Source organism: Spea bombifrons, chromosome 3, assembly GCF_027358695.1.
Source record: "Spea bombifrons isolate aSpeBom1 chromosome 3, aSpeBom1.2.pri, whole genome shotgun sequence".
In the NCBI taxonomy this organism is placed as follows: Eukaryota; Metazoa; Chordata; class Amphibia; order Anura; family Pelobatidae; genus Spea; species Spea bombifrons.
Window position 1 is genome coordinate 120,381,103 of NC_071089.1, and position 25,452 is coordinate 120,406,554.

Sequence of the window (25,452 nt, forward strand, 5' to 3'; positions counted from 1 at the left end):
TGCTAATTTGGCTCTGCTTGGTACCTTGCATGCTGCTGGTGGATGGGGAAGATGCTGCTTGGGGCAAAAGGCACTTCTTTTTAGTCACTGGGCTGGTACTACTTGTGCTACCCTTTAACTTTGAACGTGCTTCTGGTGCTTTAGGCTTTCCGTAAAAAACCATAGAGCTTGTGGGCCTAGCCGCACTACTACTGCCTGCTTTTGGTGCCTTTCCTTTACTTGATGATCCTTCAAGCAATGCTTCCCCAAATGATAAGCGAGAGCTTGGCCTACTTGGCCGACTAGACTGACGCAAAGGCTGCATCTTAGAACTGGTGGTGGTGCTGGTGGTGGTGCTGGTGGTGGTGGTGGTGGTGGTAGATGGAGCTTGTCCCTCCTTAGTCCCAAAAGGAGGATCCATTTCAAATTTTGTGTTGTGTGTGTAGTGTAGTGTAGTGTAGTGTAGTGTTTAAAAAACTATAAAAAAAAAATAAAAAAATAAAAATAAAAAAAAGGAAAAACGAATTAAAGACAAAAAAATTAGAGGAAGTTCTCTTCAGTGCTACTGCTTAAAAAGTAAAACTATGCACTACTGCACTGTGCTGTGTGCAATCTGCCAAAATCCTAAAGTTATTTAAATTATTAACTCAAGATTAACTATGTAATAACTAGCAGTATTTTATTTTTAATTTGAATTTACACGGGCCTAAGAGCTTAGCCTACTACTATGCTAGCCTAAAGCTATATTTCCTTACTATAAGTCTACCTCTAGGCAGACGCTCTCAAACCCACTAAGCTAAAGTGAGGTTAAATCAGATTCAGTATATGATTTATTAATTAATATTAAGTTATATAATATTAATAGATTAGAACTAATTTACTTATATATTATGTATTATAGATAGAAGAATATAGATTATGAATTAGAATTTAGAATTAGAATTACTTATATTATAGATTATGAATTAGAATATTATTATTTATAATATATTATAGATTAAGATTAAAGAAGATTAGAATTATTTTAGTACTACAGCTAGTAGCTTGAAGCTTTGCTTAGTACAGCTCGTCACAGTCAATTTTTCTTGAAAAGAATTAGAAATAAAATAAAATGTCACAGCAAAACAGTTATCTTCACTGCTTGCTGCACTCACTAGCCCAACAAGTTCACTTCACTGATGGACTGAGGTGAGCAAAACACTAAGGGTACTTTTAATAAAATTGAAATAAAATGTAAAATAAATGAGAAAATCTTTGCAAAACAGTTAACGTCACTGCTTGCTGATCAAAAAAAAACACAGCACTTATGCGGCTGCACTCACTAGCCCAACAAGTTCACTTCACTGATGGACTGAGGTGAGCAAAACAAATGAAATAAAATGAAAGATTAATTAAGAAAAATTGACTTGGTCTCTTACTGTTGCTAAAACAAAGCACAAACTATAGAGCTGCAGCACCAGTACTAATAAGATTAGCTGAACTATACGCTAGTAGTAATTAATTAATATTATTACTTTTATTTATAGCTAATTTAATTAACTATTAAGATAAGAAAGAATTAGAGAATTATTGATATTACTGATTTTAGATTAGACACTAGTAGATGTTCTGAATGTCTACAGTACACTCTACACTAGTATACTATTACTAACTATAACTGACAAATATATATATTTTATAATGAATTCAATTATTAATTATATTAATTAATATTACTGATTTTAAATTAGACACTAGTAGATGAATGTCTACAGTACACTCTACACTAGTATACTATAGTATATATATATATATGACTGACAAATATATATATATATATAATATTATAATGAACTATTAAATTATAGATTCTATTAAATTGTAATTTATAAATTCTATTTAATTTATTTAAGCAGGACAGGCAATAGGCACTAGTGCCAGCCCAGGGCAAGGGCACCCCAGTGCCACTGAGCCACTGGGTGCACTGTCAACTCAACAGCACTTACACTAAAGTTGATGACAAATTAATTTTAAAAAAATTAAATTAATCAAATTATTATTATTAAATATATTAATTAAGTAGCACTGAAGTGAGGATGAAGTACACAGTGAGAAATGGCAGGCTAAGGCTTACCAGTCTCACACAGAACAGAACAATCTCTCTCTGTAACGCTCGGATGCAGCACAGCAGTGTTGCCAAAGCAGTCACAGCGAAAAATGAATGGATCTCTCAGGCAAGCTCTGGTCTTATAAAGGCGCCTTCAGAATTCAAAAAACAGCAGCACAGGCATTGGACGAGACCCTTAGCGTTACGTCACAAGAGTGAGCTGATTGGACAGATGAGGATCAGCTCACTCCTGTTTGAAATTTTGGCGGTTGCGCGGCAAAAACGAAGACGATCACGAAGAATCTTCGATTCTTCGTGATTGTGAGTCTTCGTCTTCGCCTACGGTTTGCCGGCACTGTATTCTGTTCTACGTTCCTTCGGAACGAACAAAAAAACGGCCTCTTCGTGCTCGTTTTCATGTTCGCCCGAAGACGAATGCACAAGTCTATTAGTTATCCCCAGTCTGGCCACCGACAACTTACAGGTAACTATCCGTACGAATCACAAAACAGCTGTAATTATAACAACATTACATTATATGTATAGATTTGATAGCACCACAATATACTGACCAGGTATTTCATTTTATAGTTAGAGTGAGTTCTGCATCAGGTTCAAACATATCATGGAAAAATCATCTCAACATCCAAATTGCAAACAAGAAAAACAAAGGAATACACTAAAGCAACAAAGCAAAAAGTATGTGAAGCACCAGTCATTTACCTGAAAGAAAGACATCAGTAGATTGACCACCATTTTCTTGACTAGGCCAAGACCAAGGGCAACAGCACCACCTTCTGGTACAAAACTGAGGAGCAGATTGCCCTCTTTGGTGATGAAGTCATCGGTTCTGTATGTTAAATGGGAATAATGAAAAGAAGCGTTTCTACCCAGTTTCGAACCGGGGACCTTTCTCACGTGAGGCAAACGCTCTAACCGCTACGCTAAAGAAGCTTAAGTGTAGAAAGAAGCCAGGCCAGAGCACAGGATCTGACCAAGGCAGAAGATGACAATTTTTAACATTTCCTGAAATTCGGCCAGATTTCTAAATGTTCTGATGAAACATTCCATATTCCACATAAAAATAAATTCTGCTAAAGGCTGCAAAATGACACAATAACATCTACATATGCAGAACTCCTAAAACCACCCATGTAGCAGATCTATCGGGCTCTGTGAAAACTGGTTCCACACTTCTTTTACCTTCGTTGTATATCAGACTGGATCTAACTCACATTATCTTAAAACTCAAGGGTCTCAAAACCCAGCCTTTCCCAGGACATCATCAGCAGGGTTCATTTTTATGAAATTAAAGAAAACGTTACGCAACCTCCATAGAGAGTGAGCATCCTCTGAGTGCTGCTGAGTCTGAGCGCCGGGATATGACATCATTTCCCACAAACAAAAAATGGCTTTGGAAAAAAACGGGAGGAAAATGGTTTTTTTTCTCATGTTTTTTTGGGGGTTTTTTTTCGTTTTTTTTTTCCGCAGACCTTCCCATCTCTGGTTTAAAGCCTATCTCTCTGTCCAGCGTTGGTGGTATAGTGGTGAGCATAGCTGCCTTCCAAGCAGTTGACCCGGGTTCGATTCCCGGCCAACGCAGCGTTTATTTTTTTTTTACACATCCGAGTCTATTCAGTAAGTTTCAAGCCGTTTGCAATGTTAACCCTTCAACTTGCTGTAGCTTGTAACACAATGCATACCATGTTGGTGAGGGAGGGGCTGCTCCAGGTACAGTCAGCATGGACAGTGCACCAAATCATGACCTTCGATAGCTCAGCTGGTAGAGCGGAGGACTGTAGAAAACAATCAGACATCCTTAGGTCGCTGGTTCGATTCCGGCTCGAAGGAATGCTCTTTATTTTTGTGAGACGGGAAAAAAAATGGTAGGTTGATCCTACAGAGTGAAGAGTGGACTTTAGGTGCGAATTCCGTGGTCAGCAAAAGGACCACTTTATCTGGGAAGATCCAAAGAAACTATAACTCTGACGCATCTCACAAAGATCATTGGAACAGGAACTCATCAACTGCAGCCGCGGACTGACAGGCATTACAACTGTATTTTAAAATAAAAAGGTTCACCTCCTATAGGATCTGTGGATGCTCCGTCACATACACAATCCCATGTGGTGTGCGCAGGGGTGTAGACATGTATCCCATATGGTCTAGCGGTTAGGATTCCTGGTTTTCACCCAGGCGGCCCGGGTTCGACTCCCGGTATGGGAAGCTAGTTTTTATTGGAACCCAATGTTGCTATCCATTTGCTAGTTGGTCAAATCAAATAGCATTAATCATATTCCCCAACATCTAAAGCGCTCACCTTACCTGAATATCCACCTCAAAATACTGGGCCAGACTCCTTACCCCTTTGGGCTGGTCAAGGAACATCAGAAAGGGGAGAAATAGATAAGAGAGATTATATAAAATGCAACAGGAGGAAAGATAATGAAAATGGAGAGATTAAAGAAAAGGAGGATAGATTAAAGAAAATGGGAGAGGAAGTGACAAAAGGTAGCGGTAAAGAAAAAGTGGACAAACAGGGAGAGGTAAAGAGAAAGGGTTGGGAGATAAAGAGAACAAAGATAGATGAAGAGGAAAAGGGAGACATAATGCCAATGTCTGTCTAGGGAGATGGTCGACTATGTGCTTGATTTTATACACCTGTTAGCAATGGATGTGGCTGAAATACCTAAACTCAATAATTAGGAGGGGTGTCCACATCCTTTCATAAAGTGTATATGTTTTATATGTAATATGTATAATTTATCCCTTCGGAAAATTCTATTTATGTAAAAGAAACTGTCACTGCGGGAAAAGTGAATTACACAGGACAAACTTATGGTAAAACCTGATCATACTGCTCTTGTTCTCAGGGCAGCCCCATCACCATGAGATGGGCATAAAGGGATCAAGTATTATATCTTCTATATCTGATGATTGCTGGAGGCAGGGTGGAATTCCTGAAACTGCCAGTGCTGCTTAGTTATCCCCAGTCTGGCCACCGACAACTTACAGGTAACTATCCGTACGAATCACAAAACAGCTGTAATTATAACAACATTACATTATATGTATAGATTTGATAGCACCACAATATACTGACCAGGTATTTCATTTTATAGTTAGAGTGAGTTCTGCATCAGGTTCAAACATATCATGGAAAAATCATCTCAACATCCAAATTGCAAACAAGAAAAACAAAGGAATACACTAAAGCACGAAAGCAAAAAGTATGTGAAGCACCAGTCATTTACCTGAAAGAAAGACATCAGTAGATTGACCACCATTTTCTTGACTAGGCCAAGACCTAGGGCAACAGCACCACCTTCTGGTACAAAACTGAGGAGCAGATTGCCCTCTTTGGTGATGAAGTCATCGGTTCTGTATTTTAAATGGGAATAATGAAAAGAAGCGTTTCTACCCAGTTTCGAACCGGGGACCTTTCTCACGTGAGGCAAACGCTCTAACCGCTACGCTAAAGAAGCTTAAGTGTAGAAAGAAGCCAGGCCAGAGCACAGGATCTGACCAAGGCAGAAGATGACAATTTTTAACATTTCCTGAAATTCGGCCAGATTTCTAAATGTTCTGATGAAACATTCCATATTCCACATAAAAATAAATTCTGCTAAAGGCTGCAAAATGACACAATAACATCTACATATGCAGAACTCCTAAAACCACCCATGTAGCAGATCTATCGGGCTCTGTGAAAACTGGTTCCACACTTCTTTTACCTTCGTTGTATATCAGACTGGATCTAACTCACATTATCTTAAAACTCAAGGGTCTCAAAACCCAGCCTTTCCCAGGACATCATCAGCAGGGTTCATTTTTATGAAATTAAAGAAAACGTTACGCAACCTCCATAGAGAGTGAGCATCCTCTGAGTGCTGCTGAGTCTGAGCGCCGGGATATGACATAATTTCCCACAAACAAAAAATGGCTTTGGAAAAAAACGGGAGGAAAATGGTTTTTTTTCTCATGTTTTTTGGGGGGTTTTTTTTCGTTTTTTTTTTTCCACAGACCTTCCCATCTCTGGTTTAAAGCCTATCTCTCTGTCCAGCGTTGGTGGTATAGTGGTGAGCATAGCTGCCTTCTAAGCAGTTGACCCGGGTTCGATTCCCGGCCAACGCAGCGTTAATTTTTTTTTTTACACATCCGAGTCTATTCAGTAAGTTTCAAGCCGTTTGCAATGTTAACCCTTCAACTTGCTGTAGCTTGTAACACAATGCATACCATGTTGGTGAGGGAGGGGCTGCTCCAGGTACAGTCAGCATGGACAGCGCACCAAATCATGACCTTCGATAGCTCAGCTGGTAGAGCGGAGGACTGTAGAAAACAATCAGACATCCTTAGGTTGCTGGTTCGATTCCGGCTCGAAGGAATGCTCTTTATTTTTGTGAGACGGGAAAAAAAATGGTAGGTTGATCCTACAGAGTGAAGAGTGGACTTTAGGTGCGAATTCCGTGGTCAGCAAAAGGACCACTTTATCTGGGAAGATCCAAAGAAACTATAACTCTGACGCATCTCACAAAGCTCATTGGAACAGGAACTCATCAACTGCAGCCGCGGACTGACAGGCATTACAACTGTATTTTAAAATAAAAAGTTTCACCTCCTATAGGATCTGTGGATGCTCCGTCACATACACAATCCCATGTGGTGTGCGCAGGGGTGTAGACATGTATCCCATATGGTCTAGCGGTTAGGATTCCTGGTTTTCACCCAGGCGGCCTGGGTTCGACTCCCGGTATGGGAAGCTAGTTTTTATTGGAACCCCATGTTGCTATCCATTTGCTAGTTGGTCAAATCAAATAGCATTAATCATATTCCCCAACATCTAAAGCGCTCACCTTACCTGAATATCCACCTCAAAATACTGGGCCAGATTCCTTACCTCTTTGGGCTGGTCAAGGAACATCAGAAAGGGGAGAAATAGATAAGAGAGATTATATAAAATGCAACAGGAGGAAAGATAATGAAAATGGAGAGATTAAAGAAAAGGAGGATAGATTAAAGAAAATGGGAGAGGAAGTGACAAAAGGTAGCGGTAAAGAAAAAGTGGACAAACAGGGAGAGGTAAAGAGAAAGGGTTGGGAGATAAAGAGAACAAAGATAGATGAAGAGGAAAAGGGAGACATAATGCCAATGTCTGTCTTGGGAGATGGTCGACTATGTGCTTGATTTTATACACCTGTTAGCAATGGATGTGGCTGAAATACCTAAACTCAATAATTAGGAGGGGTGTCCACATCCTTTCATAAAGTGTATATGTTTTATATGTAATATGTATAATTTATCCCTTCAGAAAATTCTATTTATGTAAAAGAAACTGTCACTGCGGGAAAAGTGAATAACACAGGACAAACTTATGATAAAACCTGATCATACTGCTCTTGTTCTCAGGGCAGCCCCATCACCATGAGATGGGCATAAAGGGATCAAGTATTATATCTTCTATATCTGATGATTGCTGGAGGCAGGGTGGAATTCCTGAAACTGCCAGTGCTGCTTAGTTATCCCCAGTCTGGCCACCGACAACTTACAGGTAACTATCCGTACGAATCACAAAACAGCTGTAATTATAACAACATTACATTATATGTATAGATTTGATAGCACCACAATATACTGACCAAGTATTTCATTTTATAGTTAGAGTGAGTTCTGCATCCGGTTCAAACATATCATGGAAAAATCATCTCAACATCCAAATTGCAAACAAGAAAAACAAAGGAATACACTAAAGCAACAAAGCAAAAAGTATGTGAAGCACCAGTCATTTACCTGAAAGAAAGACATCAGTAGATTGACCACCATTTTCTTGACTAGGCCAAGACCTAGGGCAACAGCACCACCTTCTGGTACAAAACTGAGGAGCAGATTGCCCTCTTTGGTGATGAAGTCATCGGTTCTGTATGTTAAATGGGAATAATGAAAAGAAGCGTTTCTACCCAGTTTCGAACCGGGGACCTTTCTCACGTGAGGCAAACGCTCTAACTGCTACGCTAAAGAAGCTTAAGTGTAGAAAGAAGCCAGGCCAGAGCACAGGATCTGACCAAGGCAGAAGATGACAATTTTTAACATTTCCTGAAATTCGGCCAGATTTCTAAATGTTCTGATGAAACATTCCATATTCCACATAAAAATAAATTCTGCTAAAGGCTGCAAAATGACACAATAACATCTACATATGCAGAACTCCTAAAACCACCCATGTAGCAGATCTATCGGGCTCTGTGAAAACTGGTTCCACACTTCTTTTACCTTCGTTGTATATCAGACTGGATCTAACTCACATTATCTTAAAACTCAAGGGTCTCAAAACCCAGCCTTTCCCAGGACATCATCAGCAGGGTTCATTTTTATGAAATTAAAGAAAACGTTACGCAACCTCCATAGAGAGTGAGCATCCTCTGAGTGCTGCTGAGTCTGAGCGCCGGGATATGACATCATTTCCCACAAACAAAAAATGGCTTTGGAAAAAAACGGGAGGAAAATGGTTTTTTTTCTCATGTTTTTTTGGGGGTTTTTTTTCGTTTTTTTTTTTCCACAGACCTTCCCATCTCTGGTTTAAAGACTATCTCTCTGTCCAGCGTTGGTGGTATAGTGGTGAGCATAGCTGCCTTCCAAGCAGTGGACCCGGGTTCGATTCCCGGCCAACGCAGCGTTTATTTTTTTTTTACACATCCGAGTCTATTCAGTAAGTTTCAAGCCGTTTGCAATGTTAACCCTTCAACTTGCTGTAGCTTGTAACACAATGCATACCATGTTGGTGAGGGAGGGGCTGCTCCAGGTACAGTCAGCATGGACAGCGCACCAAATCATGACCTTCGATAGCTCAGCTGGTAGATTGGAGGACTGTAGAAAACAATCAGACTTCCTTAGGTCGCTGGTTCGATTCCGGCTCGAAGGAATGCTCTTTATTTTTGTGAGACGGGAAAAAAAATGGTAGGTTGATCCTACAGAGTGAAGAGTGGACTTTAGGTGCGAATTCCGTGGTCAGCAAAAGGACCACTTTATCTGGGAAGATCCAAAGAAACTATAACTCTGACGCATCTCACAAAGATCATTGGAACAGGAACTCATCAACTGCAGCCGCGGACTGACAGGCATTACAACTGTATTTTAAAATAAAAAGGTTCACCTCCTATAGGATCTGTGGATGCTCCGTCACATACACAATCCCATGTGGTGTGCGCAGGGGTGTAGACATGTATCCCATATGGTCTAGCGGTTAGGATTCCTGGTTTTCACCCAGGCGGCCCGGGTTCGACTCCCGGTATGGGAAGCTAGTTTTTATTGGAACCCCATGTTGCTATCCATTTGCTAGTTGGTCAAATCAAATAGCATTAATCATATTCCCCAACATCTAAAGCGCTCACCTTACCTGAATATCCACCTCAAAATACTGGGCCAGATTCCTTACCTCTTTGGGCTGGTCAAGGAACATCAGAAAGGGGAGAAATAGATAAGAGAGATTATATAAAATGCAACAGGAGGAAAGATAATGAAAATGGAGAGATTAAAGAAAAGGAGGATAGATTAAAGAAAATGGGAGAGGAAGTGACAAAAGGTAGCGGTAAAGAAAAAGTGGACAAACAGGGAGAGGTAAAGAGAAAGGGTTGGGAGATAAAGAGAACAAAGATAGATGAAGAGGAAAAGGGAGACATAATGCCAATGTCTGTCTAGGGAGATGGTCGACTATGTGCTTGATTTTATACACCTGTTAGCAATGGATGTGGCTGAAATACCTAAACTCAATAATTAGGAGGGGTGTCCACATCCTTTCATAAAGTGTATATGTTTTATATGTAATATGTATAATTTATCCCTTCAGAAAATTCTATTTATGTAAAAGAAACTGTCACTGCGGGAAAAGTGAATAACACAGGACAAACTTATGATAAAACCTGATCATACTGCTCTTGTTCTCAGGGCAGCCCCATCACCATGAGATGGGCATAAAGGGATCAAGTATTATATCTTCTATATCTGATGATTGCTGGAGGCAGGGTGGAATTCCTGAAACTGCCAGTGCTGCTTAGTTATCCCCAGTCTGGCCACCGACAACTTACAGGTAACTATCCGTACGAATCACAAAACAGCTGTAATTATAACAACATTACATTATATGTATAGATTTGATAGCACCACAATATACTGACCAGGTATTTCATTTTATAGTTAGAGTGAGTTCTGCATCAGGTTCAAACATATCATGGAAAAATCATCTCAACATCCAAATTGCAAACAAGAAAAACAAAGGAATACACTAAAGCAACAAAGCAAAAAGTATGTGAAGCACCAGTCATTTACCTGAAAGAAAGACATCAGTAGATTGACCACCATTTTCTTGACTAGGCCAAGACCTAGGGCAACAGCACCACCTTCTGGTACAAAACTGAGGAGCAGATTGCCCTCTTTGGTGATGAAGTCATCGGTTCTGTATGTTAAATGGGAATAATGAAAAGAAGCGTTTCGACCCAGTTTCGAACCGGGGACCTTTCTCACGTGAGGCAAACGCTCTAACCGCTACACTAAAGAAGCTTAAGTGTAGAAAAAAGCCAGGCCAGAGCACAGGATCTGACCAAGGCAGAAGATGACAATTTTTAACATTTCCTGAAATTCGGCCAGATTTCTAAATGTTCTGATGAAACATTCCATATTCCACATAAAAATAAATTCTGCTAAAGGCTGCAAAATGACACAATAACATCTACATATGCAGAACTCCTAAAACCACCCATGTAGCAGATCTATCGGGCTCTGTGAAAACTGGTTCCACACTTCTTTTACCTTCGTTGTATATCAGACTGGATCTAACTCACATTATCTTAAAACTCAAGGGTCTCAAAACCCAGCCTTTCCCAGGACATCATCAGCAGGGTTCATTTTTATGAAATTAAAGAAAACGTTACGCAACCTCCATAGAGAGTGAGCATCCTCTGAGTGCTGCTGAGTCTGAGCGCCGGGATATGACATCATTTCCCACAAACAAAAAATGGCTTTGGAAAAAAACGGGAGGAAAATGGTTTTTTTTCTCATGTTTTTTTGGGGGTTTTTTTTCGTTTTTTTTTTCCCGCAGACCTTCCCATCTCTGGTTTAAAGTGTATCTCCCTGTCCAGCGTTGGTGGTATAGTGGTGAGCATAGCTGCCTTCCAAGCAGTTGATCCGTGTTCGATTCCCGGCCAACGCAGCGTTTATTTTTTTTTTTACACATCCGAGTCTATTCAGTAAGTTTCAAGCCGTTTGCAATGTTAACCCTTCAACTTGCTGTAGCTTGTAACACAATGCATACCATGTTGGTGAGGGAGGGGCTGCTCCAGGTACAGTCAGCATGGACAGCCCACCAAATCATGACCTTCGATAGCTCAGCTGGTAGAGCGGAGGACTGTAGAAAACAATCAGACATCCTTAGGTCGCTGGTTCGATTCCGGCTCGAAGGAATGCTCTTTATTTTTGTGAGACGGGAAAAAAAATGGTAGGTTGATCCTACAGAGTGAAGAGTGGACTTTAGGTGCGAATTCCGTGGTCAGCAAAAGGACCACTTTATCTGGGAAGATCCAAAGAAACTATAACTCTGACGCATCTCACAAAGATCATTGGAACAGGAACTCATCAACTGCAGCCGCGGACTGACAGGCATTACAACTGTATTTTAAAATAAAAAGGTTCACCTCCTATAGGATCTGTGGATGCTCCGTCACATACACAATCCCATGTGGTGTGCGCAGAGGTATAGACATGTATCACGTATGGTCTAGCGGTTAGGATTCCTGGTTTTCACCCAGGCGGCCCGGGTTCGACTCCTGGTATGGGAAGCTGGTTTTTATTGGAACCCCATGTTGCTATCCATTTGCTAGTTGGTCAAATCAAATAGCATTAATCATATTCCCCAACATCTAAAGCGCTCACCTTACCTGAATATCCACCTCAAAATACTGGGCCAGATTCCTTACCTCTTTGGGCTGGTCAAGGAACATCAGAAAGGGGAGAAATAGATAAGAGAGATTATATAAAATGCAACAGGAGGAAAGATAATGAAAATGGAGAGATTAAAGAAAAGGAGGATAGATTAAAGAAAATGGGAGAGGAAGTGACAAAAGGTAGCGGTAAAGAAAAAGTGGACAAACAGGGAGAGGTAAAGAGAAAGGGTTGGGAGATAAAGAGAACAAAGATAGATGAAGAGGAAAAGGGAGACATAATGCCAATGTCTGTCTAGGGAGATGGTCGACTATGTGCTTGATTTTATACACCTGTTAGCAATGGATGTGGCTGAAATACCTAAACTCAATAATTAGGAGGGGTGTCCACATCCTTTCATAAAGTGTATATGTTTTATATGTAATATGTATAATTTATCCCTTCAGAAAATTCTATTTATGTAAAAGAAACTGTCACTGCGGGAAAAGTGAATAACACAGGACAAACTTATGATAAAACCTGATCATACTGCTCTTGTTCTCAGGGCAGCCCCATCACCATGAGATGGGCATAAAGGGATCAAGTATTATATCTTCTATATCTGATGATTGCTGGAGGCAGGGTGGAATTCCTGAAACTGCCAGTGCTGCTTAGTTATCCCCAGTCTGGCCACCGACAACTTACAGGTAACTATCCGTACGAATCACAAAACAGCTGTAATTATAACAACATTACATTATATGTATAGATTTGATAGCACCACAATATACTGACCAGGTATTTCATTTTATAGTTAGAGTGAGTTCTGCATCAGGTTCAAACATATCATGGAAAAATCATCTCAACATCCAAATTGCAAACAAGAAAAACAAAGGAATACACTAAAGCAACAAAGCAAAAAGTATGTGAAGCACCAGTCATTTACCTGAAAGAAAGACATCAGTAGATTGACCACCATTTTCTTGACTAGGCCAAGACCTAGGGCAACAGCACCACCTTCTGGTACAAAACTGAGGAGCAGATTGCCCTCTTTGGTGATGAAGTCATCGGTTCTGTATTTTAAACGGGAATAATGAAAAGAAGCGTTTCTATCCAGTTTCAAACCGGGGACCTTTCTCACGTGTCTGATTGTTACAGAAAGCAGAGTGGTGCAGCGGAAGCGTGCTGGGCCCATAACCCAGAGGTCGATGGATCGAAGCCGTCCTCTGCTAGATGTCATTTTTACATAGGGTTAATAACTTCTGTCATTGATGATATTGCATTAAAACAGCATTCTCCCATCGGACATACCATTATATGAAAAGCAGAGTGGCGCAGCGGAAGCGACCAGAGGTCGATGGATCGAAACCATCCTCTGCTAGATGTCATTTTTACATAGGGTTAATAACTTCTGTCATTGATGATATTGCATTAAAACAGCATTCTCCCCTCGGACAAGTCACTATATGAAAAGCAGAGTGGCGCAGCGGAAGCGTGCTGGGCCCATAACCCAGAGGTCGATGGATCGAAACCATCCTCTGCTAGATTTTGTTTTTATAATGTCACTTTTCTGTTTAAGCACAACTGGCGTTGCATAAGATTAATTGGCACGTAGGGTTAACAACTTGTGTCATTTATGATATTGTATGAAAACGGCATTCTCCCCTTGCCAGCCACTATTTTGGTAACGGCTGCCCGAATTATTAACAACATGTAGTATTGTAGACGTGGCCTAAGTTAAAAAACAAAAAATTAATAATAATAATCTAAGCATTCCAAAATTGGCACTATGCCAAGAAGTTTTTCCTGTGTTTTTTCATTGAAGGATTGGCATGCTTTGTCTGGAAAATAACTTTCCACAAGTGGAATAAGAAGATTTAGCTTAATGTTGGAAAGCTTTAAGGATTTTGCATTTCTGTCTTTCAATGTAATCATTAGGTCATTGGTGTTGCAAACACAGGAATGAAAGTTTTCAGGAAAACATCCCACTCGTCCCTGGGTGGGCTTGAACCACCAACCTTTCGGTTAACAGCCGAACGCGCTAACCGATTGCGCCACAGAGACAACCACTTGTGACTGTTTTCAGAGAAGCAGTGAGGATTATGACTTTAAACCTTCAGCATTCCAGAGGGCTTAGTGACCATAGCAGAAGAATTGACAGTTGTATCTCAACTGTTTATACATTATTTCATGATGGTGAGAACTTGTACTCCTAAATTGTCTTTACGAATCTTGAAGAAGAGATTTGGAAAAAAAAGTCAGATATTCATGGTTTTTTATCATTTGGGAAGAAAGTGGCAAAAAGTTGGCACTTTCGAAGCTTGAAGAAGAGATTTGGAGAAAAAAAAGTCAGGAATTAATGTGTTTTATCATTTGTGAAGAAAGCACCATGAAAAGCAGAGTGGCGCAGCGGAAGCGTGCTGGGCCCATAACCCAGAGGTCGATGGATCGAAACCATCCTCTGCTAGATGTCATTTTTACATAGGGTTAATAACTTCTGTCATTGATGATATTGCATGAAAACAGCATTCTCCCCTCGGACAAACAGCTTTACAGAAAGCAGAGTGGCGCAGCGGAAGCGTGCTGGGCCCATAACCCAGAGATCGATGGATCGAAACCATCCTCTGCTAGATGTCATTTTTACATAGGGTTAATAACTTCTGTCATTGATGATATTGCATTAAAACAGCATTCTCCCATCGGACAAACCACTATATGAAAAGCAGAGTGGCGCAGCGGAAGCGTGCTGGGCCCATAACCCAGAGATCGATGGATCGAAACCATCCTCTGCTAATTTTGTTTTTATAATGTCACTTTTCTGTTTAAGCACAACTGGCGTTGCATAAGATTAATTGGCACGTAGGGTTAACAACTTGTGTCATTTATGATATTGTATGAAAACGGCATTCTCCCCTTGCCAGCCACTATTTTGGTAACGGCTGCCCGAATTATTAACAACATGTAGTATTGTAGACGTGGCCTAAGTTAAAAAACAAAAAATTAATAATAATAATCTAAGCATTCCAAAATTGGCACTATGCCAAGAAGTTTTTCCTGTGTTTTTTCATTGAAGGATTGGCATGCTTTGTCTGGAAAATAACTTTCCACAAGTGGAATAAGAAGATTTAGCTTAATGTTGGAAAGCTTTAAGGATTTTGCATTTCTGTCTTTCAATGTAATCATTAGGTCATTGGTGTTGCAAAGACAGGAATGAAAGTTTTCAGGAAAAAATCCCACTCGTCCCTGGGTGGGCTTGAACCACCAACCTTTCGGTTAACAGCCGAACGCGCTAACCGATTGCGCCACAGAGACAACCACTTGTGACTGTTTTCAGAGAAGCAGTGAGGATTTTGACTTTAAACCTTCAGCATTCCAGAGGGCTTAGTGACCATAGCAGAAGAATTGACAGTTGTATCTCAACTGTTTATACATTATTTCATGATGGTGAGAACTTGTACTCCTAAATTGTCTTTACGAATCTTGAAGAAGAGATTTGGAAAAAAAAGTCAGATATTCATGGTTTTTTATCATTTGGGAAGAAAGTGGCAAAAAGTTGGCACTTTCGAAGCTTGAAGAAGAGATTTGGAGAAAAAAAAGTCAGGAATTAATGTGTTTTATCATTTGTGAAGAAAGCACCATGAAAAGCAGAGTGGCGCAGCGGAAGCGTGCTGGGCCCATAACCCAGAGGTCGATGGATTGAAACCATCCTCTGCTAGATGTCATTTTTACATAGGGTTAATAACTTCTGTCATTGATGATATTGCATTAAAACAGCATTCTCCCCTCGGACAAGCTGCTATATGGAAAGCAGAGTGGCGCAGCGGAAGCGTGCTGGGCCCATAACCCAGAGGTCGATGGATTGAAACCATCCTCTGCTAATTTTGTTTTTATAATGTCACTTTTCTGTTTAAGCACAACTGGCGTTGCATAAGATTAATTGGCACGTAGGGTTAACAACTTGTGTCATTTATGATATTGTATGAAAACGGCATTCTCCCCTTGCCAGCCACTATTTTGGTAACGGCTGCCCGAATTATTAACAACATGTAGTATTGTAGACGTGGCCTAAGTTAAAAAACAAAAAATTAATAATAATAATCTAAGCATTCCAAAATTGGCACTATGCCAAGAAGTTTTTCCTGTGTTTTTTCATGGAAGGATTGGCATGCTTTGTCTGGAAAATAACTTTCCACAAGTGGAATAAGAAGATTTAGCTTAATGTTGGAAAGCTTTAAGGATTTTGCATTTCTGTCTTTCAATGTAATCATTAGGTCATTGGTGTTGCAAACACAGGAATGAAAGTTTTCAGGAAAAAATCCCACTCGTCCCTGGGTGGGCTTGAACCACCAACCTTTCGGTTAACAGCCGAACGCGCTAACCGATTGCGCCACAGAGACAACCACTTGTGACTGTTTTCAGAGAAGCAGTGAGGATTTTGACTTTAAACCTTCAGCATTCCAGAGGGCTTAGTGACCATAGCAGAAGAATTGACAGTTGTATCTCAACTGTTTATACATTATTTCATGATGGTGAGAACTTGTACTCCTAAATTGTCTTTACGAATCTTGAAGAAGAGATTTGGAAAAAAAAGTCAGATATTCATGGTTTTTTATCATTTGGGAAGAAAGTGGCAAAAAGTTGGCACTTTCGAAGCTTGAAGAAGAGATTTGGAGAAAAAAAAGTCAGGAATTAATGTGTTTTATCATTTGTGAATAAAGCATCATGAAAAGCAGAGTGGCGCAGCGGAAGCGTGCTGGGCCCATAACCCAGAGGTCGATGGATCGAAACCATCCTCTGCTAGATGTCCTTTTTACATAGGGTTAATAACTTCTGTCATTGATGATATTGCATGAAAACAGCATTCTCCCCTCGGACAAACAGCTTTACAGAAAGGAGAGTGGCGCAGCGGAAGCGTGCTGGGCCCATAACCCAGAGGTCGATGGATCGAAACCATCCTCTGCTAGATGTCATTTTTACATAGGGTTAATAACTTCTGTCATTGATGATATTGCATTAAAACAGCATTCTCCCCTCGGACAAGTCAAATGTGAAAAGCAGAGTGGCGCAGCGGAAGCGTGCTGGGCCCATAACCCAGAGGTCGATGGATCGAAACCATCCTCTGCTAGATGTCATTTTTACATAGGGTTAATAACTTCTGTCATTGATGATATTGCATTAAAACAGCATTCTCCCCTCTGACAAGTCACTATAAGAAAAGCAGAGTGGCGCAGCGGAAGCGTGCTGGGCCCATAACCCAGAGGTCGATGGATCGAAACCATCCTCTGCTAATTTTGTTTTTATAATGTCACTTTTCTGTTTAAGCACAACTGGCGTTGCATAAGATTAATTGGCACGTAGGGTTAACAACTTGTGTCATTTATGATATTGTATGAAAACGGCATTCTCCCCTTTCCAGCCACTATTTTGGTAACGGCTGCCCGAATTATTAACAACATGTAGTATTGTAGACGTGGCCTAAGTTAAAAAACAAAAAATTAATAATAATAATCTAAGCATTCCAAAATTGGCACTATGCCAAGAAGTTTTTCCTGTGTTTTTTCATGGAAGGATTGGCATGCTTTGTCTGGAAAATAACTTTCCACAAGTGGAATAAGAAGATTTAGCTTAATGTTGGAAAGCTTTAAGGATTTTGCATTTCTGTCTTTCAATGTAATCATTAGGTCATTGGTGTTGCAAACACAGGAATGAAAGTTTTCAGGAAAACATCCCACTCGTCCCTGGGTGGGCTTGAACCACCAACCTTTCGGTTAACAGCCGAACGCGCTAACCGATTGCGCCACAGAGACAACCACTTGTGACTGTTTTCAGAGAAGCAGTGAGGATTATGACTTTAAACCTTCAGCATTCCAGAGGGCTTAGTGACCATAGCAGAAGAATTGACAGTTGTATCTCAACTGTTTATACATTATTTCATGATGGTGAGAACTTGTACTCCTAAATTGTCTTTACGAATCTTGAAGAAGAGATTTGGAAAAAAAAGTCAGATATTCATGGTTTTTTATCATTTGGGAAGAAAGTGGCAAAAAGTTGGCACTTTCGAAGCTTGAAGAAGAGATTTGGAGAAAAAAAAGTCAGGAATTAATGTGTTTTACCATTTGTGGAGAAAGTGCCACGAAAAACAGAGTGGTGCAGCGGAAGCGTGTGATGGGCCCATAACCCAGAGTTCGATGGATCGAAACCATCCTCTGCTCGATGTCGTTTTTACATAGGGTTAATAACTTCTGTCATTGATGATATTGCATGAAAACAGCATTCTCCCCTCAGACAAACAGCTTTACACAAAGCAGAGTGGCGCAGCGGAAGCGTGCTGGGCCCAAAACCCAGAGGTCGATGGATCGAAACCATCCTCTGCTAGATGTCATTTTTACATAGGGTTAATAACTTCTGTCATTGATGATATTGCATTAAAACAGCATTCTCCCCTCGGACAAAGAGCTTTACAGAAAACAGAGTGGCGCAGCGGAAGCGTGCTGGGCCCATAACCCAGAGGTCGATGGATCGAAACCATCCTCTGCTAATTTTGTTTTTAGAATGTCACTTTTCTGTTTAAGCACAACTGGCGTTGCATAAGATTAATTGGCACGTAGGGTTAACAACTTGTGTCATTTATGATATTGTATGAAAACGGCATTCTCCCCTTGCCAGCCACTATTTTGGTAACGGCTGCCGAATTATTAACAACATGTAGTATTGTAGACGTGGCCTAAGTTAAAAAACAAAAAATTAATAATAATAATCTAAGCATTCCAAAATTGGCACTATGCCAAGAAGTTTTTCCTGTGTTTTTTCATGGAAGGATTGGCATGCTTTGTCTGGAAAATAACTTTCCACAAGTGGAATAAGAAGATTTAGCTTAATGTTGGAAAGCTTTAAGGATTTTGCATTTCTGTCTTTCAATGTAATCATTAGCTCGTTGGTGTTGCAAAGACAGGAATGAAAGTTTTCAGGAAAAAATCCCACTCGTCCCTGGGTGGGCTTGAACCACCAACCTTTCGGTTAACAGCCGAACGCACTAACCAATTGCGCCACAGAGACAACCACTTGTGACTGTTTTCAGAGAAGCAGTGAGGATTATGACTTTAAACCTTCAGCATTCCAGAGGGCTTAGTGACCATAGCAGAAGAATTGACAGTTGTATCTCAACTGTTTCTACATTATTTCATGATGGTGAGAACTTGTACTCCTAAATTGTCTTTACGAATCTTGAAGAAGAGATTTGGAAAAAAAAGTCAGATATTCATGGTTTTTTATCATTTGGGAAGAAAGTGGCAAAAAGTTGGCACTTTCGAAGCTTGAAGAAGAGATTTGGAGAAAAAAAAGTCAGGAATTAATGTGTTTTATCATTTGTAAAGAAAGCACCATGAAAAGCAGAGTGGCGCAGCGGATGCGTGCTGGGCCCATAACCCAGAGGTCGATGGATTGAAACCATCCTCTGCTAGATGTCATTTTTACATAGGGTTAATAACTTCTGTCATTGATGATATTGCATGAAAACAGCATTCTCCCCTCGGACAAACAGCTTTACAGAAAGCAGAGTGGCACAGCGGAAGCGTGCTGGGCCCATAACCCAGAGGTCGATGGATCGAAACCATCCTCTGCTAGATGTCATTTTTACATAGGGTTAATAACTTCTGTCATTGATGATATTGCATTAAAACAGCATTCTCCCCTCGGACAAGCTGCTATATGGAAAGCAGAGTGGCGCAGCGGAAGCGTGCTGGGCCCATAACCCAGAGGTCGATGGATCGAAACCATCCTCTGCTAATTTTGTTTTTATAATGTCACTTTTCTGTTTAAGCACAACTGGCGTTGCATAAGATTAATTGGCACGTAGGGTTAACAACTTGTGTCATTTATGATATTGTATGAAAACGGCATTCTCCCCTTGCCAGCCACTATTTTGGTAACGGCTGCCCGAATTATTAACAACATGTAGTATTGTAGACGTGGCCTAAGTTAAAAAACAAAAAATTAATAATAATAATCTAAGCATTCCAAAATTGGCACTATGCCAAGAAGTTTTTCCTGTGTTTTTTCATGGAAGGATTGGCATGCTTTGTCTGGAAAATAACTTTCCACAAGTGGAATAAGAAGATTTAGCTTAATGTTGGAAAGCTTTAAGGATTTTGCATTTCTGTCTTTCAATGTAATCATTAGGTCATTGGTGTTGCAAACACAGGAATGAAAGTTTTCAGGAAAACATCCCACTCGTCCCTGGGTGGGATTGAACCACCAACCTTTCGGTTAACAGCCGAACGCGCTAACCGATTGCGCCACAGAGACAACCACTTGTGACTGTTTGCAGAGAAGCAGTGAGGATTATGACTTTAAACCTTCAGCATTCCAGAGGGCTTAGTGACCATAGCAGAAGAATTGACAGTTGTATCTCAACTGTTTATACATTATTTCATGATGGTGAGAACTTGTACTCCTAAATTGTCTTTACGAATCTTGAAGAAGAGATTTGGAAAAAAAAAGTCAGATATTCATGGTTTTTTATCATTTGGGAAGAAAGTGGCAAAAAGTTGGCACTTTCGAAGCTTGAAGAAGAGATTTGGAGAAAAAAAAGTCAGGAATTAATGTGTTTTATCATTTGTGAAGAAAGCACCATGAAAAGCAGAGTGGCGCAGCGGAAGCGTGCTGGGCCCATAACCCAGAGGTCGATGGATCGAAACCATCCTCTGCTAGATGTCATTTTTACATAGGGTTAATAACTTCTGTCATTGATGATATTGCATGAAAACAGCATTCTCCCCTCGGACAAACAGCTTTACAGAAAGCAGAGTGGCGCAGCGGAAGCGTGCTGGGCCCATAACCCAGAGATCGATGGATCGAAACCATCCTCTGCTAGATGTCATTTTTACATAGGGTTAATAACTTCTGTCATTGATGATATTGCATTAAAACAGCATTCTCCCATCGGACATACCATTATGTGAAAAGCAGAGTGGCGCAGCGGAAGCGTGCTGGGCCCATGACCCAGAGGTCGATGGATCGAAACCATCCTCTGCTAATTTTGTTTTTATAATGTCACTTTTCTGTTTAAGCACAACTGGCGTTGCATAAGATTAATTGGCACGTAGGGTTAACAACTTGTGTCATTTATGATATTGTATGAAAACGGCATTCTCCCCTTGCCAGCCACTATTTTGGTAACGGCTGCCCGAATTATTAACAACATGTAGTATTGTAGACGTGGCCTAAGTTAAAAAACAAAAAATTAATAATAATAATCTAAGCATTCCAAAATTGGCACTATGCCAAGAAGTTTTTCCTGTGTTTTTTCATGGAAGGATTGGCATGCTTTGTCTGGAAAATAACTTTCCACAAGTGGAATAAGAAGATTTAGCTTAATGTTGGAAAGCTTTAAAGATTTTGCATTTCTGTCTTTCAATGTAATCATTAGGTCATTGGTGTTGCAAACACAGGAATGAAAGTTTTCAGGAAAACATCCCACTCGTCCCTGGGTGGGCTTGAACCACCAACCTTTCGGTTAACAGCCGAACGCGCTAACCGATTGCGCCACAGAGACAACCACTTGTGACTGTTTTCAGAGAAGCAGTGAGGATTATGACTTTAAACCTTCAGCATTCCAGAGGGCTTAGTGACCACAGCAGAAGAATTGACAGTTGTATCTCAACTGTTTATACATTATTTCATGATGGTGAGAACTTGTACTCCTAAATTGTCTTTACGAATCTTGAAGAAGAGATTTGGAAAAAAAAGTCAGATATTCATGGTTTTTTATCATTTGGGAAGAAAGTGGCAAAAAGTTGGCACTTTCGAAGCTTGAAGAAGAGATTTGGAGAAAAAAAAGTCTAGAAATTAATGTGTTTTATCATTTGTGAAGAAAACACCATGAAAAGCAGAGTGGCGCAGCGGAAGCGTGCTGGGCCCATAACCCAGAGGTCGATGGATCGAAACCATCCTCTGCTAGATGTCATTTTTACATAGGGTTAATAACTTCTGTCATTGATGATATTGCATTAAAACAGCATTCTCCCATCGGACATACCATTATATGAAAAGCAGAGTGGCGCAGCGGAAGCGTGCTGTGCCCATAACCCAGAGGTCGATGGATCGAAACCATCCTCTGCTAGATGTCATTTTTACATAGGGTTAATAACTTCTGTCATTGATGATATTGCATTAAAACAGCATTCTCCCCTCGGACAAGCTGCTATATGGAAAGCAGAGTGGCGCAGCGGAAGCTTGCTGGTCCCATAACCCAGAGGTCGATGGATCGAAGCCATCCTCTGCTAATTTTGTTTTTATAATGTCACTTTTCTGTTTAAGCACAACTGGCGTTGCATAAGATTAATTGGCACGTAGGGTTAACAACTTGTGTCATTTATGATATTGTATGAAAACGGCATTCTCCCCTTGCCAGCCACTATTTTGGTAACGGCTGCCCGAATTATTAACAACATGTAGTATTGTAGACGTGGTCTAAGTTAAAAAACAAAAAATTAATAATAATAATCTAAGCATTCCAAAATTGGCACTATGCCAAGAAGTTTTTCCTGTGTTTTTTCATGGAAGGATTGGCCACAAGTGGAATAAGAAGATTTAGCTTAATGTTGGAAAGCTTTAAGGATTTTGCATTTCTGTCTTTCAATGTAATCATTAGGTCATTGGTGTTGCAAACACAGGAATGAAAGTTTTCAGGAAAACATCCCACTCGTCCCTGGGTGGGCTTGAACCACCAACCTTTCGGTTAACAGCCGAACGCGCTAACCGATTGCGCCACAGAGACAACCACTTGTGACTGTTTTCAGAGAAGCAGTGAGGATTATGACTTTAAACCTTCAGCATTCCAGAGGGCTTAGTGACCATAGCAGAAGAATTGACAGTTGTATCTCAACTGTTTATACATTATTTCATGATGGTGAGAACTTGTACTCCTAAATTGTCTTTACGAATCTTGAAGAAGAGATTTGGAAAAAAAAAGTCAGATATTCATGGTTTTTTATCATTTGGGAAGAAAGTGGCAAAAAGTTGGCACTTTCGAAGCTTGAAGAAGAGATTTGGAGAAAAAAAAGTCAGGAATTAATGTGTTTTATCATTTGTGAAGAAAGCACCATGAAAAGCAGAGTGGCGCAGCGGAAGCGTGCTGGGCCCATAACCCAGAGGTCGATGGATCGAAACCATCCTCTGCTAATTTTGTTTTTATAATGTCACTTTTCTGTTTAAGCACAACTGGCGTTGCATAAGATTAATTGGCACGTAGGGTTAACAACTTGTGTCATTTATGATATTGTATGAAAACGGCATTCTCCCCTTGCCAGCCACTATTTTGGTAACGGCTGCCCGAATTATTAACAACATGTAGTATTGTAGACGTGGCCTAAGTTAAAAAACAAAAAATTAATAATAATAATCTAAGCATTCCAAAATTGGCACTATGCCAAGAAGTTTTTCCTGTGTTTTTTCATGGAAGGATTGGCATGCTTTGTCTGGAAAATAACTTTCCACAAGTGGAATAAGAAGATTTAGCTTAATGTTGGAAAGCTTTAAGGATTTTGCATTTCTGTCTTTCAATGTAATCATTAGGTCATTGGTGTTGCAAACACAGGAATGAAAGTTTTCAGGAAAACATCCCACTCGTCCCTGGGTGGGCTTGAACCACCAACCTTTCGGTTAACAGCCGAACGCACTAACCGATTGCGCCACAGAGACAACCACTTGTGACTGTTTTCAGAGAAGCAGTGAGGATTATGACTTTAAACCTTCAGCATTCCAGATGGCTTAGTGACCATAGCAGAAGAATTGACAGTTGTATCTCAACTGTTTCTACATTATTTCATGATGGTGAGAACTTGTACTCCTAAATTGTCTTTACGAATCTTGAAGAAGAGATTTGGAAAAAAAAGTCAGATATTCATGGTTTTTTATCACTTGGGAAGAAAGTGGCAAAAAGTTGGCACTTTCGAAGCTTGAAGAAGAGATTTGGAGAAAAAAAAAGTCAGGAATTAATGTGTTTTATCATTTGTGAAGAAAGCACCATGAAAAGCAGAGTGGCGCAGCGGAAGCGACCAGAGGTCGATGGATCGAAACCATCCTCTGCTAGATGTCATTTTTACATAGGGTTAATAACTTCTGTCATTGATGATATTGCATGAAAACAGCATTCTCCCCTCGGACAAGCAGCTTTACAGAAAGCAGAGTGGCGCAGCGGAAGCGTGCTGGGCCCATAACCCAGAGGTCGATGGATCGAAACCATCCTCTGCTAGATGTCATTTTTACATAGGGTTAATAACTTCTGTCATTGATGATATTGCATTAAAACAGCATTCTCCCCTCGGACAAGCCACTATACGAAAAGCAGAGTGGCGCAGCGGAAGTGTGCTGGGCCCATAACCCAGAGGTCGATGGATCGAAACCATGCTCTGCAAATTTTGTTTTTATAATGTCACTTTTCTGTTTAAGCACAACTGGCGTTGCATAAGATTATTTGGCACGTAGGGTTAACAACTTGTGTCATTTATGATATTGTATGAAAACGGCATTCTCCCCTTGCCAGCCACTATTTTGGTAACGGCTGCCCGAATTATTAACAACATGTAGTATTGTAGACGTGGCCTAAGTTAAAAAACAAAAAATTAATAATAATAATCTAAGCATTCCAAAATTGGCACTATGCCAAGAAGATTTTCCAGTGTTTTTTCATGGAAGGATTGGCATGCTTTGTCTGGAAAATAACTTTCCACAAGTGGAATAAGAAGATTTAGCTTAATGTTGGAAAGCTTTAAGGATTTTGCATTTCTGTCTTTCAATGTAATCATTAGGTCATTGGTGTTGCAAAGACAGGAATGAAAGTTTTCAGGAAAAAATCCCACTCATCCCTGGGTGGGCTTGAACCACCAACCTTTCGGTTAACAGCCGAACGCACTAACCGATTGCGCCACAGAGACAACCACTTGTGAGTGTTTTCAGAGAAGCAGTGAGGATTATGACTTTAAACCTTCAGCATTCCAGAGGGCTTAGTGACCATAGCAGAAGAATTGACAGTTGTATCTCAACTGTTTATACATTATTTCATGATGGTGAGAACTTGTACTCCTAAATTGTCTTTACGAATCTTGAAGAAGAGATTTGGAAAAAAAAGTCAGATATTCATGGTTTTTTATCATTTGGGAAGAAAGTGGCAAAAAGTTGGCACTTTCGAAGCTTGAAGAAGAGATTTGGAGAAAAAAAAGTCAGGAATTAATGTGTTTTATCATTTGTGAAGAAAACACCATGAAAAGCAGAGTGGCGCAGCGGAAGCGTGCTGGGCCCATAACCCAGAGGTCGATGGATCGAAACCATCCTCTGCTAGATGTCGTTTTTACATAGGGTTAATAACTTCTGTCATTGATGATATTGCATTAAAACAGCATTCTCCCCTCGGACAAACAGCTTTACAGAAAGCAGAGTGGCGCAGCGGAAGCGTGCTGGGCCCATGACCCAGAGGTCGATGG

General features: G+C 40.3%; 20 non-coding genes across 20 annotated transcripts; 13 read left to right on the forward strand and 7 right to left on the reverse strand.

Moving 5' to 3' along the window:
* The first annotated feature begins 3,595 nt into the window (after window positions 1-3,595).
* Window positions 3,596-3,667, forward strand: TRNAG-UCC (transfer RNA glycine (anticodon UCC)). The gene has a single exon. It is a non-coding gene; the product is annotated as a tRNA-Gly (tRNA).
* A 163-nt stretch (window positions 3,668-3,830) lies between these two features.
* Window positions 3,831-3,916, forward strand: TRNAY-GUA (transfer RNA tyrosine (anticodon GUA)). The gene is given in 2 exon segments: window positions 3,831-3,867; window positions 3,881-3,916. It is a non-coding gene; the product is annotated as a tRNA-Tyr (tRNA).
* A 303-nt stretch (window positions 3,917-4,219) lies between these two features.
* On the forward strand, window positions 4,220-4,291 carry TRNAE-UUC (transfer RNA glutamic acid (anticodon UUC)). The gene has a single exon. It is a non-coding gene; the product is annotated as a tRNA-Glu (tRNA).
* A 1,836-nt stretch (window positions 4,292-6,127) lies between these two features.
* On the forward strand, window positions 6,128-6,199 carry TRNAR-UCU (transfer RNA arginine (anticodon UCU)). The gene has a single exon. It is a non-coding gene; the product is annotated as a tRNA-Arg (tRNA).
* Window positions 6,200-6,363: 164 nt separating this feature from the next.
* Window positions 6,364-6,449, forward strand: TRNAY-GUA (transfer RNA tyrosine (anticodon GUA)). Its single transcript is given in 2 exon segments — window positions 6,364-6,400; window positions 6,414-6,449. It is a non-coding gene; the product is annotated as a tRNA-Tyr (tRNA).
* Window positions 6,450-6,752: 303 nt separating this feature from the next.
* On the forward strand, window positions 6,753-6,824 carry TRNAE-UUC (transfer RNA glutamic acid (anticodon UUC)). Its single transcript has one exon. It is a non-coding gene; the product is annotated as a tRNA-Glu (tRNA).
* A 1,836-nt stretch (window positions 6,825-8,660) lies between these two features.
* Window positions 8,661-8,732, forward strand: TRNAG-UCC (transfer RNA glycine (anticodon UCC)). Its single transcript has one exon. It is a non-coding gene; the product is annotated as a tRNA-Gly (tRNA).
* A 163-nt stretch (window positions 8,733-8,895) lies between these two features.
* Window positions 8,896-8,981, forward strand: TRNAY-GUA (transfer RNA tyrosine (anticodon GUA)). The gene is given in 2 exon segments: window positions 8,896-8,932; window positions 8,946-8,981. It is a non-coding gene; the product is annotated as a tRNA-Tyr (tRNA).
* A 303-nt stretch (window positions 8,982-9,284) lies between these two features.
* On the forward strand, window positions 9,285-9,356 carry TRNAE-UUC (transfer RNA glutamic acid (anticodon UUC)). Its single transcript has one exon. It is a non-coding gene; the product is annotated as a tRNA-Glu (tRNA).
* Window positions 9,357-11,192: 1,836 nt separating this feature from the next.
* On the forward strand, window positions 11,193-11,264 carry TRNAG-UCC (transfer RNA glycine (anticodon UCC)). Its single transcript has one exon. It is a non-coding gene; the product is annotated as a tRNA-Gly (tRNA).
* Window positions 11,265-11,428: 164 nt separating this feature from the next.
* Window positions 11,429-11,514, forward strand: TRNAY-GUA (transfer RNA tyrosine (anticodon GUA)). The gene is given in 2 exon segments: window positions 11,429-11,465; window positions 11,479-11,514. It is a non-coding gene; the product is annotated as a tRNA-Tyr (tRNA).
* Window positions 11,515-11,817: 303 nt separating this feature from the next.
* On the forward strand, window positions 11,818-11,889 carry TRNAE-UUC (transfer RNA glutamic acid (anticodon UUC)). Its single transcript has one exon. It is a non-coding gene; the product is annotated as a tRNA-Glu (tRNA).
* Window positions 11,890-13,961: 2,072 nt separating this feature from the next.
* Window positions 13,962-14,035, reverse strand: TRNAN-GUU (transfer RNA asparagine (anticodon GUU)). Its single transcript has one exon. It is a non-coding gene; the product is annotated as a tRNA-Asn (tRNA).
* A 1,174-nt stretch (window positions 14,036-15,209) lies between these two features.
* Window positions 15,210-15,283, reverse strand: TRNAN-GUU (transfer RNA asparagine (anticodon GUU)). Its single transcript has one exon. It is a non-coding gene; the product is annotated as a tRNA-Asn (tRNA).
* A 1,011-nt stretch (window positions 15,284-16,294) lies between these two features.
* TRNAN-GUU (transfer RNA asparagine (anticodon GUU)) lies at window positions 16,295-16,368 on the reverse strand. The gene has a single exon. It is a non-coding gene; the product is annotated as a tRNA-Asn (tRNA).
* A 1,336-nt stretch (window positions 16,369-17,704) lies between these two features.
* TRNAN-GUU (transfer RNA asparagine (anticodon GUU)) lies at window positions 17,705-17,778 on the reverse strand. Its single transcript has one exon. It is a non-coding gene; the product is annotated as a tRNA-Asn (tRNA).
* Window positions 17,779-18,274: 496 nt separating this feature from the next.
* Window positions 18,275-18,346, forward strand: TRNAL-CAA (transfer RNA leucine (anticodon CAA)). Its single transcript has one exon. It is a non-coding gene; the product is annotated as a tRNA-Leu (tRNA).
* Window positions 18,347-20,201: 1,855 nt separating this feature from the next.
* TRNAN-GUU (transfer RNA asparagine (anticodon GUU)) lies at window positions 20,202-20,275 on the reverse strand. Its single transcript has one exon. It is a non-coding gene; the product is annotated as a tRNA-Asn (tRNA).
* A 1,175-nt stretch (window positions 20,276-21,450) lies between these two features.
* On the reverse strand, window positions 21,451-21,524 carry TRNAN-GUU (transfer RNA asparagine (anticodon GUU)). Its single transcript has one exon. It is a non-coding gene; the product is annotated as a tRNA-Asn (tRNA).
* A 1,150-nt stretch (window positions 21,525-22,674) lies between these two features.
* On the reverse strand, window positions 22,675-22,748 carry TRNAN-GUU (transfer RNA asparagine (anticodon GUU)). The gene has a single exon. It is a non-coding gene; the product is annotated as a tRNA-Asn (tRNA).
* Window positions 22,749-25,452: the final 2,704 nt, after the last annotated feature.